Genomic DNA, 19592 nt, shown 5'->3' on the forward strand with positions numbered 1-19592 from the left:
GTTGTTAGCATGACACATTAACTTAGTGAGCATACTGCCCACGCAATACGGCCGCTTCAGAACTCCAGCACCTGAACCACCGTTTCATCTATCTTTATTAAGGCCTTAAGATTCATTTAAACACGTATGCGTTGCTGTTGAGGTTTTCTCGCTGTCGCTTGGAACCCAGAGCCACAGCACAACAACAACGGAAACGTCCGTGAGAAGAGCTAAACCTCGACGCAGGAAAAGTATGTTCCGCTATTTCTTTTCGACCGCTCGGGCTGTCACTGTCGTCTCTAGTAAAATCTGCGGCGTGTTCCTGCATAATTTACTTGTTCTGTAAGATCAAGGGAGTATGTTAGTTTCAGAATGTTTAAAATGCTTTGTCAGATGTGGGGTTCGAACCCACGCTCCCTTGCGGGAACCAGAGCTTAAATCTGGCGCCTTAGACCGCTCGGCCAATCTGACGTGCGAGGCAAGAGCTCCAGAGACTTCCATCTCTAGCAATATCTCAAAGAACCTCACTGCGAAATCTGTTTCTTTTTTCGGTAGGATGGAATTATGTCAGTTTTAGAAAATTTAAGACGCAATGTCAGACATGGCGTAGAAAATGCACCCTCCCTTTCGGGAAGCAATGTGGCGCGTTGGACCGCTTTCTTCCGTCGTTTCTAGTTTGAACTGTAACTAGCAAAACTGTATTTAGTAATAGGAACATTTTCACATTGATGCAAAGAAAACTAGATATTGGCCAACGGCAAATAAGGCCGTTTCCTAGCAACAGCCACGCTGTGCATCACGCACTCGTGGGAAGCCAATGAAATACTTCCCGTGAGGCTCAAACTGTCGACCTTCACTTTACAATACTTAGGCACTGCCCGCGGTGGTACCGACGCGTACATACTGAAACGTCTTTGGATCGTCAGTGAGTACTTCATATTAGAAATTTCGTGTTCGCCCTGATGTGCATTAAAGGGCAGATTCTTCAGTAAAAGTTAGTTCTGCGCTCAGTTTCAGTATATGGCCCTAGCAGCACCAGGAAAACGGGTTCACATGTGCTCGCCTTCCACTCGGCGTTGAGCGCCTACAGCGAGATTGCCTTCGGCCTCTGGCGCCAGGAGGGAAGGCGACACATCACGGCGCAAGCAGCGCGTAGCAGAAGGCGGTGGTGCTGTGTCGGTCAGCATGGTTGCTTCCCAAGTAGCTGATCCGGGTTCGAAACCCGGACACCGCACCGAAGTTGTCTTCTTTACCCAGGAGAGTGTTTCCAACGCTCGCGATCGTCGAATTTCCGAACTGTCGTGTTACGAATGGTTTTCCTTCGCCCCTCGTCCCGCTCCGCGTAGGCTAGTGCGGATTGCGATTCACAGCATCGTGTGTCCCCATGTGTCGACTTGTCTCGACTTTGCTCGGCTGACGCGAAAGCTGACGCTTGCAAATGGTCGTATATGTAGAGGAAGGGCGCTAGAAACGACTGGGAGAGACCAACTCGACAAACGCACAACGGACCCTTTCATTTGACTGTGGCCGCAGGTTCGCGAATTTGCGTCCCGAGAGGCAAGAGAGGGGTCAGCGTGCTGGACCGTATCATTACCGCGCAGCAACACCGAAAACTAAGGGAAAAGGCAAAATAAAAGATTCCAACAGCACGCAGACTTCCTAGTTAGCCACTGAGCCGTGTACTAAGCACGCAAAAACGCTGCTTAACTTCGGTGATCGGACGAGAACCCGCGTCGTCAGCGTGGCACACAAGTCGGCGAGAACGTTTCCAGACGTGCGGACATCTCAGTCCTTGTACAGATCACTTGGGATTTGCCTGGCAGTCTCTCGCGCTGCCTTTTAGGGAAGCAATATGGAATATCCCTTGGTGGGATGTAACCCATAGCCTTCCCGTTGTTAGCATGACACATTAACTTAGTGAGCATACTGCCCACGCAATACGGCCGCTTCAGAACTCCAGCACCTGAACCACCGTTTCATCTATCTTTATTAAGGCCTTAAGATTCATTTAAACACGTATGCGTTGCTGTTGAGGTTTTCTCGCTGTCGCTTGGAACCCAGAGCCACAGCACAACAACAACGGAAACGTCCGTGAGAAGAGCTAAACCTCGACGCAGGAAAAGTATGTTCCGCTATTTCTTTTCGACCGCTCGGGCTGTCACTGTCGTCTCTAGTAAAATCTGCGGCGTGTTCCTGCATAATTTACTTGTTCTGTAAGATCAAGGGAGTATGTTAGTTTCAGAATGTTTAAAATGCTTTGTCAGATGTGGGGTTCGAACCCACGCTCCCTTGCGGGAACCAGAGCTTAAATCTGGCGCCTTAGACCGCTCGGCCAATCTGACGTGCGAGGCAAGAGCTCCAGAGACTTCCATCTCTAGCAATATCTCAAAGAACCTCACTGCGAAATCTGTTTCTTTTTTCGGTAGGATGGAATTATGTCAGTTTTAGAAAATTTAAGACGCAATGTCAGACATGGCGTAGAAAATGCACCCTCCCTTTCGGGAAGCAATGTGGCGCGTTGGACCGCTTTCTTCCGTCGTTTCTAGTTTGAACTGTAACTAGCAAAACTGTATTTAGTAATAGGAACATTTTCACATTGATGCAAAGAAAACTAGATATTGGCCAACGGCAAATAAGGCCGTTTCCTAGCAACAGCCACGCTGTGCATCACGCACTCGTGGGAAGCCAATGAAATACTTCCCGTGAGGCTCAAACTGTCGACCTTCACTTTACAATACTTAGGCACTGCCCCGGTGGTACCGACGCGTACATACTGAAACGTCTTTGGATCGTCAGTGAGTACTTCATATTAGAAATTTCGTGTTCGCCCTGATGTGCATTAAAGGGCAGATTCTTCAGTAAAAGTTAGTTCTGCGCTCAGTTTCAGTATATGGCCCTAGCAGCACCAGGAAAACGGGTTCACATGTGCTCGCCTTCCACTCGGCGTTGAGCGCCTACAGCGAGATTGCCTTCGGCCTCTGGCGCCAGGAGGGAAGGCGACACATCACGGCGCAAGCAGCGCGTAGCAGAAGGCGGTGGTGCTGTGTCGGTCAGCATGGTTGCTTCCCAAGTAGCTGATCCGGGTTCGAAACCCGGACACCGCACCGAAGTTGTCTTCTTTACCCAGGAGAGTGTTTCCAACGCTCGCGATCGTCGAATTTCCGAACTGTCGTGTTACGAATGGTTTTCCTTCGCCCCTCGTCCCGCTCCGCGTAGGCTAGTGCGGATTGCGATTCACAGCATCGTGTGTCCCCATGTGTCGACTTGTCTCGACTTTGCTCGGCTGACGCGAAAGCTGACGCTTGCAAATGGTCGTATATGTAGAGGAAGGGCGCTAGAAACGACTGGGAGAGACCAACTCGACAAACGCACAACGGACCCTTTCATTTGACTGTGGCCGCAGGTTCGCGAATTTGCGTCCCGAGAGGCAAGAGAGGGGTCAGCGTGCTGGACCGTATCATTACCGCGCAGCAACACCGAAAACTAAGGGAAAAGGCAAAATAAAAGATTCCAACAGCACGCAGACTTCCTAGTTAGCCACTGAGCCGTGTACTAAGCACGCAAAAACGCTGCTTAACTTCGGTGATCGGACGAGAACCCGCGTCGTCAGCGTGGCACACAAGTCGGCGAGAACGTTTCCAGACGTGCGGACATCTCAGTCCTTGTACAGATCACTTGGGATTTGCCTGGCAGTCTCTCGCGCTGCCTTTTAGGGAAGCAATATGGAATATCCCTTGGTGGGATGTAACCCATAGCCTTCCCGTTGTTAGCATGACACATTAACTTAGTGAGCATACTGCCCACGCAATACGGCCGCTTCAGAACTCCAGCACCTGAACCACCGTTTCATCTATCTTTATTAAGGCCTTAAGATTCATTTAAACACGTATGCGTTGCTGTTGAGGTTTTCTCGCTGTCGCTTGGAACCCAGAGCCACAGCACAACAACAACGGAAACGTCCGTGAGAAGAGCTAAACCTCGACGCAGGAAAAGTATGTTCCGCTATTTCTTTTCGACCGCTCGGGCTGTCACTGTCGTCTCTAGTAAAATCTGCGGCGTGTTCCTGCATAATTTACTTGTTCTGTAAGATCAAGGGAGTATGTTAGTTTCAGAATGTTTAAAATGCTTTGTCAGATGTGGGGTTCGAACCCACGCTCCCTTGCGGGAACCAGAGCTTAAATCTGGCGCCTTAGACCGCTCGGCCAATCTGACGTGCGAGGCAAGAGCTCCAGAGACTTCCATCTCTAGCAATATCTCAAAGAACCTCACTGCGAAATCTGTTTCTTTTTTCGGTAGGATGGAATTATGTCAGTTTTAGAAAATTTAAGACGCAATGTCAGACATGGCGTAGAAAATGCACCCTCCCTTTCGGGAAGCAATGTGGCGCGTTGGACCGCTTTCTTCCGTCGTTTCTAGTTTGAACTGTAACTAGCAAAACTGTATTTAGTAATAGGAACATTTTCACATTGATGCAAAGAAAACTAGATATTGGCCAACGGCAAATAAGGCCGTTTCCTAGCAACAGCCACGCTGTGCATCACGCACTCGTGGGAAGCCAATGAAATACTTCCCGTGAGGCTCAAACTGTCGACCTTCACTTTACAATACTTAGGCACTGCCCCGGTGGTACCGACGCGTACATACTGAAACGTCTTTGGATCGTCAGTGAGTACTTCATATTAGAAATTTCGTGTTCGCCCTGATGTGCATTAAAGGGCAGATTCTTCAGTAAAAGTTAGTTCTGCGCTCAGTTTCAGTATATGGCCCTAGCAGCACCAGGAAAACGGGTTCACATGTGCTCGCCTTCCACTCGGCGTTGAGCGCCTACAGCGAGATTGCCTTCGGCCTCTGGCGCCAGGAGGGAAGGCGACACATCACGGCGCAAGCAGCGCGTAGCAGAAGGCGGTGGTGCTGTGTCGGTCAGCATGGTTGCTTCCCAAGTAGCTGATCCGGGTTCGAAACCCGGACACCGCACCGAAGTTGTCTTCTTTACCCAGGAGAGTGTTTCCAACGCTCGCGATCGTCGAATTTCCGAACTGTCGTGTTACGAATGGTTTTCCTTCGCCCCTCGTCCCGCTCCGCGTAGGCTAGTGCGGATTGCGATTCACAGCATCGTGTGTCCCCATGTGTCGACTTGTCTCGACTTTGCTCGGCTGACGCGAAAGCTGACGCTTGCAAATGGTCGTATATGTAGAGGAAGGGCGCTAGAAACGACTGGGAGAGACCAACTCGACAAACGCACAACGGACCCTTTCATTTGACTGTGGCCGCAGGTTCGCGAATTTGCGTCCCGAGAGGCAAGAGAGGGGTCAGCGTGCTGGACCCGTATCATTACCGCGCAGCAACACCGAAAACTAAGGGAAAAGGCAAAATAAAAGATTCCAACAGCACGCAGACTTCCTAGTTAGCCACTGAGCCGTGTACTAAGCACGCAAAAACGCTGCTTAACTTCGGTGATCGGACGAGAAACCCGCGTCGTCAGCGTGGCACACAAGTCGGCGAGAACGTTTCCAGACGTGCGGACATCTCAGTCCTTGTACAGATCACTTGGGATTTGCCTGGCAGTCTCTCGCGCTGCCTTTTAGGGAAGCAATATGGAATATCCCTTGGTGGGATGTAACCCATAGCCTTCCCGTTGTTAGCATGACACATTAACTTAGTGAGCATACTGCCCACGCAATACGGCCGCTTCAGAACTCCAGCACCTGAACCACCGTTTCATCTATCTTTATTAAGGCCTTAAGATTCATTTAAACACGTATGCGTTGCTGTTGAGGTTTTCTCGCTGTCGCTTGGAACCCAGAGCCACAGCACAACAACAACGGAAACGTCCGTGAGAAGAGCTAAACCTCGACGCAGGAAAAGTATGTTCCGCTATTTCTTTTCGACCGCTCGGGCTGTCACTGTCGTCTCTAGTAAAATCTGCGGCGTGTTCCTGCATAATTTACTTGTTCTGTAAGATCAAGGGAGTATGTTAGTTTTCAGAATGTTTAAAATGCTTTGTCAGATGTGGGGTTCGAACCCACGCTCCCTTGCGGGAACCAGAGCTTAAATCTGGCGCCTTAGACCGCTCGGCCAATCTGACGTGCGAGGCAAGAGCTCCAGAGACTTCCATCTCTAGCAATATCTCAAAGAACCTCACTGCGAAATCTGTTTCTTTTTTCGGTAGGATGGAATTATGTCAGTTTTAGAAAATTTAAGACGCAATGTCAGACATGGCGTAGAAAATGCACCCTCCCTTTCGGGAAGCAATGTGGCGCGTTGGACCGCTTTCTTCCGTCGTTTCTAGTTTGAACTGTAACTAGCAAAACTGTATTTAGTAATAGGAACATTTTCACATTGATGCAAAGAAAACTAGATATTGGCCAACGGCAAATAAGGCCGTTTCCTAGCAACAGCCACGCTGTGCATCACGCACTCGTGGGAAGCCAATGAAATACTTCCCGTGAGGCTCAAACTGTCGACCTTCACTTTACAATACTTAGGCACTGCCCCGGTGGTACCGACGCGTACATACTGAAACGTCTTTGGATCGTCAGTGAGTACTTCATATTAGAAATTTCGTGTTCGCCCTGATGTGCATTAAAGGGCAGATTCTTCAGTAAAAGTTAGTTCTGCGCTCAGTTTCAGTATATGGCCCTAGCAGCACCAGGAAAACGGTTCACATGTGCTCGCCTTCCACTCGGCGTTGAGCGCCTACAGCGAGATTGCCTTCGGCCTCTGGCGCCAGGAGGGAAGGCGACACATCACGGCGCAAGCAGCGCGTAGCAGAAGGCGGTGGTGCTGTGTCGGTCAGCATGGTTGCTTCCCAAGTAGCTGATCCGGGTTCGAAACCCGGACACCGCACCGAAGTTGTCTTCTTTACCCAGGAGAGTGTTTCCAACGCTCGCGATCGTCGAATTTCCGAACTGTCGTGTTACGATGGTTTTCCTTCGCCCCTCGTCCCGCTCCGCGTAGGCTAGTGCGGATTGCGATTCACAGCATCGTGTGTCCCCATGTGTCGACTTGTCTCGACTTTGCTCGGCTGACGCGAAAGCTGACGCTTGCAAATGGTCGTATATGTAGAGGAAGGGCGCTAGAAACGACTGGGAGAGACCAACTCGACAAACGCACAACGGACCCTTTCATTTGACTGTGGCCGCAGGTTCGCGAATTTGCGTCCCGAGAGGCAAGAGAGGGGTCAGCGTGCTGGACCGTATCATTACCGCGCAGCAACACCGAAAACTAAGGGAAAAGGCAAAATAAAGATTCCAACAGCACGCAGACTTCCTAGTTAGCCACTGAGCCGTGTACTAAGCACGCAAAAACGCTGCTTAACTTCGGTGATCGGACGAGAACCCGCGTCGTCAGCGTGGCACACAAGTCGGCGAGAACGTTTCCAGACGTGCGGACATCTCAGTCCTTGTACAGATCACTTGGGATTTGCCTGGCAGTCTCTCGCGCTGCCTTTTAGGGAAGCAATATGGAATATCCCTTGGTGGGATGTAACCCATAGCCTTCCCGTTGTTAGCATGACACATTAACTTAGTGAGCATACTGCCCACGCAATACGGCCGCTTCAGAACTCCAGCACCTGAACCACCGTTTCATCTATCTTTATTAAGGCCTTAAGATTCATTTAAACACGTATGCGTTGCTGTTGAGGTTTTCTCGCTGTCGCTTGGAACCCAGAGCCACAGCACAACAACAACGGAAACGTCCGTGAGAAGAGCTAAACCTCGACGCAGGAAAAGTATGTTCCGCTATTTCTTTTCGACCGCTCGGGCTGTCACTGTCGTCTCTAGTAAAATCTGCGGCGTGTTCCTGCATAATTTACTTGTTCTGTAAGATCAAGGGAGTATGTTAGTTTCAGAATGTTTAAAATGCTTTGTCAGATGTGGGGTTCGAACCCACGCTCCCTTGCGGGAACCAGAGCTTAAATCTGGCGCCTTAGACCGCTCGGCCAATCTGACGTGCGAGGCAAGAGCTCCAGAGACTTCCATCTCTAGCAATATCTCAAAGAACCTCACTGCGAAATCTGTTTCTTTTTTCGGTAGGATGGAATTATGTCAGTTTTAGAAAATTTAAGACGCAATGTCAGACATGGCGTAGAAAATGCACCCTCCCTTTCGGGAAGCAATGTGGCGCGTTGGACCGCTTTCTTCCGTCGTTTCTAGTTTGAACTGTAACTAGCAAAACTGTATTTAGTAATAGGAACATTTTCACATTGATGCAAAGAAAACTAGATATTGGCCAACGGCAAATAAGGCCGTTTCCTAGCAACAGCCACGCTGTGCATCACGCACTCGTGGGAAGCCAATGAAATACTTCCCGTGAGGCTCAAACTGTCGACCTTCACTTTACAATACTTAGGCACTGCCCCGGTGGTACCGACGCGTACATACTGAAACGTCTTTGGATCGTCAGTGAGTACTTCATATTAGAAATTTCGTGTTCGCCCTGATGTGCATTAAAGGGCAGATTCTTCAGTAAAAGTTAGTTCTGCGCTCAGTTTCAGTATATGGCCCTAGCAGCACCAGGAAAACGGGTTCACATGTGCTCGCCTTCCACTCGGCGTTGAGCGCCTACAGCGAGATTGCCTTCGGCCTCTGGCGCCAGGAGGGAAGGCGACACATCACGGCGCAAGCAGCGCGTAGCAGAAGGCGGTGGTGCTGTGTCGGTCAGCATGGTTGCTTCCCAAGTAGCTGATCCGGGTTCGAAACCCGGACACCGCACCGAAGTTGTCTTCTTTACCCAGGAGAGTGTTTCCAACGCTCGCGATCGTCGAATTTCCGAACTGTCGTGTTACGAATGGTTTTCCTTCGCCCCTCGTCCCGCTCCGCGTAGGCTAGTGCGGATTGCGATTCACAGCATCGTGTGTCCCCATGTGTCGACTTGTCTCGACTTTGCTCGGCTGACGCGAAAGCTGACGCTTGCAAATGGTCGTATATGTAGAGGAAGGGCGCTAGAAACGACTGGGAGAGACCAACTCGACAAACGCACAACGGACCCTTTCATTTGACTGTGGCCGCAGGTTCGCGAATTTGCGTCCCGAGAGGCAAGAGAGGGGTCAGCGTGCTGGACCGTATCATTACCGCGCAGCAACACCGAAAACTAAGGGAAAAGGCAAAATAAAAGATTCCAACAGCACGCAGACTTCCTAGTTAGCCACTGAGCCGTGTACTAAGCACGCAAAAACGCTGCTTAACTTCGGTGATCGGACGAGAACCCGCGTCGTCAGCGTGGCACACAAGTCGGCGAGAACGTTTCCAGACGTGCGGACATCTCAGTCCTTGTACAGATCACTTGGGATTTGCCTGGCAGTCTCTCGCGCTGCCTTTTAGGGAAGCAATATGGAATATCCCTTGGTGGGATGTAACCCATAGCCTTCCCGTTGTTAGCATGACACATTAACTTAGTGAGCATACTGCCCACGCAATACGGCCGCTTCAGAACTCCAGCACCTGAACCACCGTTTCATCTATCTTTATTAAGGCCTTAAGATTCATTTAAACACGTATGCGTTGCTGTTGAGGTTTTCTCGCTGTCGCTTGGAACCCAGAGCCACAGCACAACAACAACGGAAACGTCCGTGAGAAGAGCTAAACCTCGACGCAGGAAAAGTATGTTCCGCTATTTCTTTTCGACCGCTCGGGCTGTCACTGTCGTCTCTAGTAAAATCTGCGGCGTGTTCCTGCATAATTTACTTGTTCTGTAAGATCAAGGGAGTATGTTAGTTTCAGAATGTTTAAAATGCTTTGTCAGATGTGGGGTTCGAACCCACGCTCCCTTGCGGGAACCAGAGCTTAAATCTGGCGCCTTAGACCGCTCGGCCAATCTGACGTGCGAGGCAAGAGCTCCAGAGACTTCCATCTCTAGCAATATCTCAAAGAACCTCACTGCGAAATCTGTTTCTTTTTTCGGTAGGATGGAATTATGTCAGTTTTAGAAAATTTAAGACGCAATGTCAGACATGGCGTAGAAAATGCACCCTCCCTTTCGGGAAGCAATGTGGCGCGTTGGACCGCTTTCTTCCGTCGTTTCTAGTTTGAACTGTAACTAGCAAAACTGTATTTAGTAATAGGAACATTTTCACATTGATGCAAAGAAAACTAGATATTGGCCAACGGCAAATAAGGCCGTTTCCTAGCAACAGCCACGCTGTGCATCACGCACTCGTGGGAAGCCAATGAAATACTTCCCGTGAGGCTCAAACTGTCGACCTTCACTTTACAATACTTAGGCACTGCCCCGGTGGTACCGACGCGTACATACTGAAACGTCTTTGGATCGTCAGTGAGTACTTCATATTAGAAATTTCGTGTTCGCCCTGATGTGCATTAAAGGGCAGATTCTTCAGTAAAAGTTAGTTCTGCGCTCAGTTTCAGTATATGGCCCTAGCAGCACCAGGAAAACGGGTTCACATGTGCTCGCCTTCCACTCGGCGTTGAGCGCCTACAGCGAGATTGCCTTCGGCCTCTGGCGCCAGGAGGGAAGGCGACACATCACGGCGCAAGCAGCGCGTAGCAGAAGGCGGTGGTGCTGTGTCGGTCAGCATGGTTGCTTCCCAAGTAGCTGATCCGGGTTCGAAACCCGGACACCGCACGGAAGTTGTCTTCTTTACCCAGGAGAGTGTTTCCAACGCTCGCGATCGTCGAATTTCCGAACTGTCGTGTTACGAATGGTTTTCCTTCGCCCCTCGTCCCGCTCCGCGTAGGCTAGTGCGGATTGCGATTCACAGCATCGTGTGTCCCCATGTGTCGACTTGTCTCGACTTTGCTCGGCTGACGCGAAAGCTGACGCTTGCAAATGGTCGTATATGTAGAGGAAGGGCGCTAGAAACGACTGGGAGAGACCAACTCGACAAACGCACAACGGACCCTTTCATTTGACTGTGGCCGCAGGTTCGCGAATTTGCGTCCCGAGAGGCAAGAGAGGGGTCAGCGTGCTGGACCGTATCATTACCGCGCAGCAACACCGAAAACTAAGGGAAAAGGCAAAATAAAAGATTCCAACAGCACGCAGACTTCCTAGTTAGCCACTGAGCCGTGTACTAAGCACGCAAAAACGCTGCTTAACTTCGGTGATCGGACGAGAACCCGCGTCGTCAGCGTGGCACACAAGTCGGCGAGAACGTTTCCAGACGTGCGGACATCTCAGTCCTTGTACAGATCACTTGGGATTTGCCTGGCAGTCTCTCGCGCTGCCTTTTAGGGAAGCAATATGGAATATCCCTTGGTGGGATGTAACCCATAGCCTTCCCGTTGTTAGCATGACACATTAACTTAGTGAGCATACTGCCCACGCAATACGGCCGCTTCAGAACTCCAGCACCTGAACCACCGTTTCATCTATCTTTATTAAGGCCTTAAGATTCATTTAAACACGTATGCGTTGCTGTTGAGGTTTTCTCGCTGTCGCTTGGAACCCAGAGCCACAGCACAACAACAACGGAAACGTCCGTGAGAAGAGCTAAACCTCGACGCAGGAAAAGTATGTTCCGCTATTTCTTTTCGACCGCTCGGGCTGTCACTGTCGTCTCTAGTAAAATCTGCGGCGTGTTCCTGCATAATTTACTTGTTCTGTAAGATCAAGGGAGTATGTTAGTTTCAGAATGTTTAAAATGCTTTGTCAGATGTGGGGTTCGAACCCACGCTCCCTTGCGGGAACCAGAGCTTAAATCTGGCGCCTTAGACCGCTCGGCCAATCTGACGTGCGAGGCAAGAGCTCCAGAGACTTCCATCTCTAGCAATATCTCAAAGAACCTCACTGCGAAATCTGTTTCTTTTTTCGGTAGGATGGAATTATGTCAGTTTTAGAAAATTTAAGACGCAATGTCAGACATGGCGTAGAAAATGCACCCTCCCTTTCGGGAAGCAATGTGGCGCGTTGGACCGCTTTCTTCCGTCGTTTCTAGTTTGAACTGTAACTAGCAAAACTGTATTTAGTAATAGGAACATTTTCACATTGATGCAAAGAAAACTAGATATTGGCCAACGGCAAATAAGGCCGTTTCCTAGCAACAGCCACGCTGTGCATCACGCACTCGTGGGAAGCCAATGAAATACTTCCCGTGAGGCTCAAACTGTCGACCTTCACTTTACAATAATTAGGCACTGCCCCGGTGGTACCGACGCGTACATACTGAAACGTCTTTGGATCGTCAGTGAGTACTTCATATTAGAAATTTCGTGTTCGCCCTGATGTGCATTAAAGGGCAGATTCTTCAGTAAAAGTTAGTTCTGCGCTCAGTTTCAGTATATGGCCCTAGCAGCACCAGGAAAACGGGTTCACATGTGCTCGCCTTCCACTCGGCGTTGAGCGCCTACAGCGAGATTGCCTTCGGCCTCTGGCGCCAGGAGGGAAGGCGACACATCACGGCGCAAGCAGCGCGTAGCAGAAGGCGGTGGTGCTGTGTCGGTCAGCATGGTTGCTTCCCAAGTAGCTGATCCGGGTTCGAAACCCGGACACCGCACGGAAGTTGTCTTCTTTACCCAGGAGAGTGTTTCCAACGCTCGCGATCGTCGAATTTCCGAACTGTCGTGTTACGAATGGTTTTCCTTCGCCCCTCGTCCCGCTCCGCGTAGGCTAGTGCGGATTGCGATTCACAGCATCGTGTGTCCCCATGTGTCGACTTGTCTCGACTTTGCTCGGCTGACGCGAAAGCTGACGCTTGCAAATGGTCGTATATGTAGAGGAAGGGCGCTAGAAACGACTGGGAGAGACCAACTCGACAAACGCACAACGGACCCTTTCATTTGACTGTGGCCGCAGGTTCGCGAATTTGCGTCCCGAGAGGCAAGAGAGGGGTCAGCGTGCTGGACCGTATCATTACCGCGCAGCAACACCGAAAACTAAGGGAAAAGGCAAAATAAAAGATTCCAACAGCACGCAGACTTCCTAGTTAGCCACTGAGCCGTGTACTAAGCACGCAAAAACGCTGCTTAACTTCGGTGATCGGACGAGAACCCGCGTCGTCAGCGTGGCACACAAGTCGGCGAGAACGTTTCCAGACGTGCGGACATCTCAGTCCTTGTACAGATCACTTGGGATTTGCCTGGCAGTCTCTCGCGCTGCCTTTTAGGGAAGCAATATGGAATATCCCTTGGTGGGATGTAACCCATAGCCTTCCCGTTGTTAGCATGACACATTAACTTAGTGAGCATACTGCCCACGCAATACGGCCGCTTCAGAACTCCAGCACCTGAACCACCGTTTCATCTATCTTTATTAAGGCCTTAAGATTCATTTAAACACGTATGCGTTGCTGTTGAGGTTTTCTCGCTGTCGCTTGGAACCCAGAGCCACAGCACAACAACAACGGAAACGTCCGTGAGAAGAGCTAAACCTCGACGCAGGAAAAGTATGTTCCGCTATTTCTTTTCGACCGCTCGGGCTGTCACTGTCGTCTCTAGTAAAATCTGCGGCGTGTTCCTGCATAATTTACTTGTTCTGTAAGATCAAGGGAGTATGTTAGTTTCAGAATGTTTAAAATGCTTTGTCAGATGTGGGGTTCGAACCCACGCTCCCTTGCGGGAACCAGAGCTTAAATCTGGCGCCTTAGACCGCTCGGCCAATCTGACGTGCGAGGCAAGAGCTCCAGAGACTTCCATCTCTAGCAATATCTCAAAGAACCTCACTGCGAAATCTGTTTCTTTTTTCGGTAGGATGGAATTATGTCAGTTTTAGAAAATTTAAGACGCAATGTCAGACATGGCGTAGAAAATGCACCCTCCCTTTCGGGAAGCAATGTGGCGCGTTGGACCGCTTTCTTCCGTCGTTTCTAGTTTGAACTGTAACTAGCAAAACTGTATTTAGTAATAGGAACATTTTCACATTGATGCAAAGAAAACTAGATATTGGCCAACGGCAAATAAGGCCGTTTCCTAGCAACAGCCACGCTGTGCATCACGCACTCGTGGGAAGCCAATGAAATACTTCCCGTGAGGCTCAAACTGTCGACCTTCACTTTACAATACTTAGGCACTGCCCCGGTGGTACCGACGCGTACATACTGAAACGTCTTTGGATCGTCAGTGAGTACTTCATATTAGAAATTTCGTGTTCGCCCTGATGTGCATTAAAGGGCAGATTCTTCAGTAAAAGTTAGTTCTGCGCTCAGTTTCAGTATATGGCCCTAGCAGCACCAGGAAAACGGGTTCACATGTGCTCGCCTTCCACTCGGCGTTGAGCGCCTACAGCGAGATTGCCTTCGGCCTCTGGCGCCAGGAGGGAAGGCGACACATCACGGCGCAAGCAGCGCGTAGCAGAAGGCGGTGGTGCTGTGTCGGTCAGCATGGTTGCTTCCCAAGTAGCTGATCCGGGTTCGAAACCCGGACACCGCACCGAAGTTGTCTTCTTTACCCAGGAGAGTGTTTCCAACGCTCGCGATCGTCGAATTTCCGAACTGTCGTGTTACGAATGGTTTTCCTTCGCCCCTCGTCCCGCTCCGCGTAGGCTAGTGCGGATTGCGATTCACAGCATCGTGTGTCCCCATGTGTCGACTTGTCTCGACTTTGCTCGGCTGACGCGAAAGCTGACGCTTGCAAATGGTCGTATATGTAGAGGAAGGGCGCTAGAAACGACTGGGAGAGACCAACTCGACAAACGCACAACGGACCCTTTCATTTGACTGTGGCCGCAGGTTCGCGAATTTGCGTCCCGAGAGGCAAGAGAGGGGTCAGCGTGCTGGACCGTATCATTACCGCGCAGCAACACCGAAAACTAAGGGAAAAGGCAAAATAAAAGATTCCAACAGCACGCAGACTTCCTAGTTAGCCACTGAGCCGTGTACTAAGCACGCAAAAACGCTGCTTAACTTCGGTGATCGGACGAGAACCCGCGTCGTCAGCGTGGCACACAAGTCGGCGAGAACGTTTCCAGACGTGCGGACATCTCAGTCCTTGTACAGATCACTTGGGATTTGCCTGGCAGTCTCTCGCGCTGCCTTTTAGGGAAGCAATATGGAATATCCCTTGGTGGGATGTAACCCATAGCCTTCCCGTTGTTAGCATGACACATTAACTTAGTGAGCATACTGCCCACGCAATACGGCCGCTTCAGAACTCCAGCACCTGAACCACCGTTTCATCTATCTTTATTAAGGCCTTAAGATTCATTTAAACACGTATGCGTTGCTGTTGAGGTTTTCTCGCTGTCGCTTGGAACCCAGAGCCACAGCACAACAACAACGGAAACGTCCGTGAGAAGAGCTAAACCTCGACGCAGGAAAAGTATGTTCCGCTATTTCTTTTCGACCGCTCGGGCTGTCACTGTCGTCTCTAGTAAAATCTGCGGCGTGTTCCTGCATAATTTACTTGTTCTGTAAGATCAAGGGAGTATGTTAGTTTCAGAATGTTTAAAATGCTTTGTCAGATGTGGGGTTCGAACCCACGCTCCCTTGCGGGAACCAGAGCTTAAATCTGGCGCCTTAGACCGCTCGGCCAATCTGACGTGCGAGGCAAGAGCTCCAGAGACTTCCATCTCTAGCAATATCTCAAAGAACCTCACTGCGAAATCTGTTTCTTTTTTCGGTAGGATGGAATTATGTCAGTTTTAGAAAATTTAAGACGCAATGTCAGACATGGCGTAGAAAATGCACCCTCCCTTTCGGGAAGCAATGTGGCGCGTTGGACCGCTTTCTTCCGTCGTTTCTAGTTTGAACTGTAACTAGCAAAACTGTATTTAGTAATAGGAACATTTTCACATTGATGCAAAGAAAACTAGATATTGGCCAACGGCAAATAAGGCCGTTTCCTAGCAACAGCCACGCTGTGCATCACGCACTCGTGGGAAGCCAATGAAATACTTCCCGTGAGGCTCAAACTGTCGACCTTCACTTTACAATACTTAGGCACTGCCCCGGTGGTACCGACGCGTACATACTGAAACGTCTTTGGATCGTCAGTGAGTACTTCATATTAGAAATTTCGTGTTCGCCCTGATGTGCATTAAAGGGCAGATTCTTCAGTAAAAGTTAGTTCTGCGCTCAGTTTCAGTATATGGCCCTAGCAGCACCAGGAAAACGGGTTCACATGTGCTCGCCTTCCACTCGGCGTTGAGCGCCTACAGCGAGATTGCCTTCGGCCTCTGGCGCCAGGAGGGAAGGCGACACATCACGGCGCAAGCAGCGCGTAGCAGAAGGCGGTGGTGCTGTGTCGGTCAGCATGGTTGCTTCCCAAGTAGCTGATCCGGGTTCGAAACCCGGACACCGCACCGAAGTTGTCTTCTTTACCCAGGAGAGTGTTTCCAACGCTCGCGATCGTCGAATTTCCGAACTGTCGTGTTACGAATGGTTTTCCTTCGCCCCTCGTCCCGCTCCGCGTAGGCTAGTGCGGATTGCGATTCACAGCATCGTGTGTCCCCATGTGTCGACTTGTCTCGACTTTGCTCGGCTGACGCGAAAGCTGACGCTTGCAAATGGTCGTATATGTAGAGGAAGGGCGCTAGAAACGACTGGGAGAGACCAACTCGACAAACGCACAACGGACCCTTTCATTTGACTGTGGCCGCAGGTTCGCGAATTTGCGTCCCGAGAGGCAAGAGAGGGGTCAGCGTGCTGGACCGTATCATTACCGCGCAGCAACACCGAAAACTAAGGGAAAAGGCAAAATAAAAGATTCCAACAGCACGCAGACTTCCTAGTTAGCCACTGAGCCGTGTACTAAGCACGCAAAAACGCTGCTTAACTTCGGTGATCGGACGAGAACCCGCGTCGTCAGCGTGGCACACAAGTCGGCGAGAACGTTTCCAGACGTGCGGACATCTCAGTCCTTGTACAGATCACTTGGGATTTGCCTGGCAGTCTCTCGCGCTGCCTTTTAGGGAAGCAATATGGAATATCCCTTGGTGGGATGTAACCCATAGCCTTCCCGTTGTTAGCATGACACATTAACTTAGTGAGCATACTGCCCACGCAATACGGCCGCTTCAGAACTCCAGCACCTGAACCACCGTTTCATCTATCTTTATTAAGGCCTTAAGATTCATTTAAACACGTATGCGTTGCTGTTGAGGTTTTCTCGCTGTCGCTTGGAACCCAGAGCCACAGCACAACAACAACGGAAACGTCCGTGAGAAGAGCTAAACCTCGACGCAGGAAAAGTATGTTCCGCTATTTCTTTTCGACCGCTCGGGCTGTCACTGTCGTCTCTAGTAAAATCTGCGGCGTGTTCCTGCATAATTTACTTGTTCTGTAAGATCAAGGGAGTATGTTAGTTTCAGAATGTTTAAAATGCTTTGTCAGATGTGGGGTTCGAACCCACGCTCCCTTGCGGGAACCAGAGCTTAAATCTGGCGCCTTAGACCGCTCGGCCAATCTGACGTGCGAGGCAAGAGCTCCAGAGACTTCCATCTCTAGCAATATCTCAAAGAACCTCACTGCGAAATCTGTTTCTTTTTTCGGTAGGATGGAATTATGTCAGTTTTAGAAAATTTAAGACGCAATGTCAGACATGGCGTAGAAAATGCACCCTCCCTTTCGGGAAGCAATGTGGCGCGTTGGACCGCTTTCTTCCGTCGTTTCTAGTTTGAACTGTAACTAGCAAAACTGTATTTAGTAATAGGAACATTTTCACATTGATGCAAAGAAAACTAGATATTGGCCAACGGCAAATAAGGCCGTTTCCTAGCAACAGCCACGCTGTGCATCACGCACTCGTGGGAAGCCAATGAAATACTTCCCGTGAGGCTCAAACTGTCGACCTTCACTTTACAATACTTAGGCACTGCCCCGGTGGTACCGACGCGTACATACTGAAACGTCTTTGGATCGTCAGTGAGTACTTCATATTAGAAATTTCGTGTTCGCCCTGATGTGCATTAAAGGGCAGATTCTTCAGTAAAAGTTAGTTCTGCGCTCAGTTTCAGTATATGGCCCTAGCAGCACCAGGAAAACGGGTTCACATGTGCTCGCCTTCCACTCGGCGTTGAGCGCCTACAGCGAGATTGCCTTCGGCCTCTGGCGCCAGGAGGGAAGGCGACACATCACGGCGCAAGCAGCGCGTAGCAGAAGGCGGTGGTGCTGTGTCGGTCAGCATGGTTGCTTCCCAAGTAGCTGATCCGGGTTCGAAACCCGGACACCGCACCGAAGTTGTCTTCTTTACCCAGGAGAGTGTTTCCAACGCTCGCGATCGTCGAATTTCCGAACTGTCGTGTTACGAATGGTTTTCCTTCGCCCCTCGTCCCGCTCCGCGTAGGCTAGTGCGGATTGCGATTCACAGCATCGTGTGTCCCCATGTGTCGACTTGTCTCGACTTTGCTCGGCTGACGCGAAAGCTGACGCTTGCAAATGGTCGTATATGTAGAGGAAGGGCGCTAGAAACGACTGGGAGAGACCAACTCGACAAACGCACAACGGACCCTTTCATTTGACTGTGGCCGCAGGTTCGCGAATTTGCGTCCCGAGAGGCAAGAGAGGGGTCAGCGTGCTGGACCGTATCATTACCGCGCAGCAACACCGAAAACTAAGGGAAAAGGCAAAATAAAAGATTCCAACAGCACGCAGACTTCCTAGTTAGCCACTGAGCCGTGTACTAAGCACGCAAAAACGCTGCTTAACTTCGGTGATCGGACGAGAACCCGCGTCGTCAGCGTGGCACACAAGTCGGCGAGAACGTTTCCAGACGTGCGGACATCTCAGTCCTTGTACAGATCACTTGGGATTTGCCTGGCAGTCTCTCGCGCTGCCTTTTAGGGAAGCAATATGGAATATCCCTTGGTGGGATGTAACCCATAGCCTTCCCGTTGTTAGCATGACACATTAACTTAGTGAGCATACTGCCCACGCAATACGGCCGCTTCAGAACTCCAGCACCTGAACCACCGTTTCATCTATCTTTATTAAGGCCTTAAGATTCATTTAAACACGTATGCGTTGCTGTTGAGGTTTTCTCGCTGTCGCTTGGAACCCAGAGCCACAGCACAACAACAACGGAAACGTCCGTGAGAAGAGCTAAACCTCGACGCAGGAAAAGTATGTTCCGCTATTTCTTTTCGACCGCTCGGGCTGTCACTGTCGTCTCTAGTAAAATCTGCGGCGTGTTCCTGCATAATTTACTTGTTCTGTAAGATCAAGGGAGTATGTTAGTTTCAGAATGTTTAAAATGCTTTGTCAGATGTGGGGTTCGAACCCACGCTCCCTTGCGGGAACCAGAGCTTAAATCTGGCGCCTTAGACCGCTCGGCCAATCTGACGTGCGAGGCAAGAGCTCCAGAGACTTCCATCTCTAGCAATATCTCAAAGAACCTCACTGCGAAATCTGTTTCTTTTTTCGGTAGGATGGAATTATGTCAGTTTTAGAAAATTTAAGACGCAATGTCAGACATGGCGTAGAAAATGCACCCTCCCTTTCGGGAAGCAATGTGGCGCGTTGGACCGCTTTCTTCCGTCGTTTCTAGTTTGAACTGTAACTAGCAAAACTGTATTTAGTAATAGGAACATTTTCACATTGATGCAAAGAAAACTAGATATTGGCCAACGGCAAATAAGGCCGTTTCCTAGCAACAGCCACGCTGTGCATCACGCACTCGTGGGAAGCCAATGAAATACTTCCCGTGAGGCTCAAACTGTCGACCTTCACTTTACAATACTTAGGCACTGCCCCGGTGGTACCGACGCGTACATACTGAAACGTC

The 19592-nt window shown here is 50.1% G+C and overlaps 11 non-coding genes across 11 annotated transcripts; all 11 read right to left on the reverse strand.

Annotated features, from left to right (window-relative positions):
* Window positions 1–366: 366 nt before the first annotated feature.
* Window positions 367–450, reverse strand: Trnal-uaa (transfer RNA leucine (anticodon UAA)). Its single transcript has one exon. It is a non-coding gene; the product is annotated as a tRNA-Leu (tRNA).
* A 1787-nt stretch (window positions 451–2237) lies between these two features.
* Window positions 2238–2321, reverse strand: Trnal-uaa (transfer RNA leucine (anticodon UAA)). Its single transcript has one exon. It is a non-coding gene; the product is annotated as a tRNA-Leu (tRNA).
* Window positions 2322–4107: 1786 nt separating this feature from the next.
* Window positions 4108–4191, reverse strand: Trnal-uaa (transfer RNA leucine (anticodon UAA)). The gene has a single exon. It is a non-coding gene; the product is annotated as a tRNA-Leu (tRNA).
* A 1789-nt stretch (window positions 4192–5980) lies between these two features.
* Trnal-uaa (transfer RNA leucine (anticodon UAA)) lies at window positions 5981–6064 on the reverse strand. The gene has a single exon. It is a non-coding gene; the product is annotated as a tRNA-Leu (tRNA).
* Window positions 6065–7847: 1783 nt separating this feature from the next.
* Window positions 7848–7931, reverse strand: Trnal-uaa (transfer RNA leucine (anticodon UAA)). The gene has a single exon. It is a non-coding gene; the product is annotated as a tRNA-Leu (tRNA).
* A 1786-nt stretch (window positions 7932–9717) lies between these two features.
* On the reverse strand, window positions 9718–9801 carry Trnal-uaa (transfer RNA leucine (anticodon UAA)). Its single transcript has one exon. It is a non-coding gene; the product is annotated as a tRNA-Leu (tRNA).
* Window positions 9802–11587: 1786 nt separating this feature from the next.
* Trnal-uaa (transfer RNA leucine (anticodon UAA)) lies at window positions 11588–11671 on the reverse strand. The gene has a single exon. It is a non-coding gene; the product is annotated as a tRNA-Leu (tRNA).
* A 1786-nt stretch (window positions 11672–13457) lies between these two features.
* Window positions 13458–13541, reverse strand: Trnal-uaa (transfer RNA leucine (anticodon UAA)). The gene has a single exon. It is a non-coding gene; the product is annotated as a tRNA-Leu (tRNA).
* Window positions 13542–15327: 1786 nt separating this feature from the next.
* Trnal-uaa (transfer RNA leucine (anticodon UAA)) lies at window positions 15328–15411 on the reverse strand. The gene has a single exon. It is a non-coding gene; the product is annotated as a tRNA-Leu (tRNA).
* Window positions 15412–17197: 1786 nt separating this feature from the next.
* On the reverse strand, window positions 17198–17281 carry Trnal-uaa (transfer RNA leucine (anticodon UAA)). The gene has a single exon. It is a non-coding gene; the product is annotated as a tRNA-Leu (tRNA).
* Window positions 17282–19067: 1786 nt separating this feature from the next.
* Window positions 19068–19151, reverse strand: Trnal-uaa (transfer RNA leucine (anticodon UAA)). Its single transcript has one exon. It is a non-coding gene; the product is annotated as a tRNA-Leu (tRNA).
* Between the last annotated feature and the right edge of the window lie 441 nt (window positions 19152–19592).

The sequence above is a fragment of the Schistocerca serialis genome, chromosome 7 (assembly GCF_023864345.2).
Source record: "Schistocerca serialis cubense isolate TAMUIC-IGC-003099 chromosome 7, iqSchSeri2.2, whole genome shotgun sequence".
NCBI classification, from domain to species: Eukaryota; Metazoa; Arthropoda; class Insecta; order Orthoptera; family Acrididae; genus Schistocerca; species Schistocerca serialis.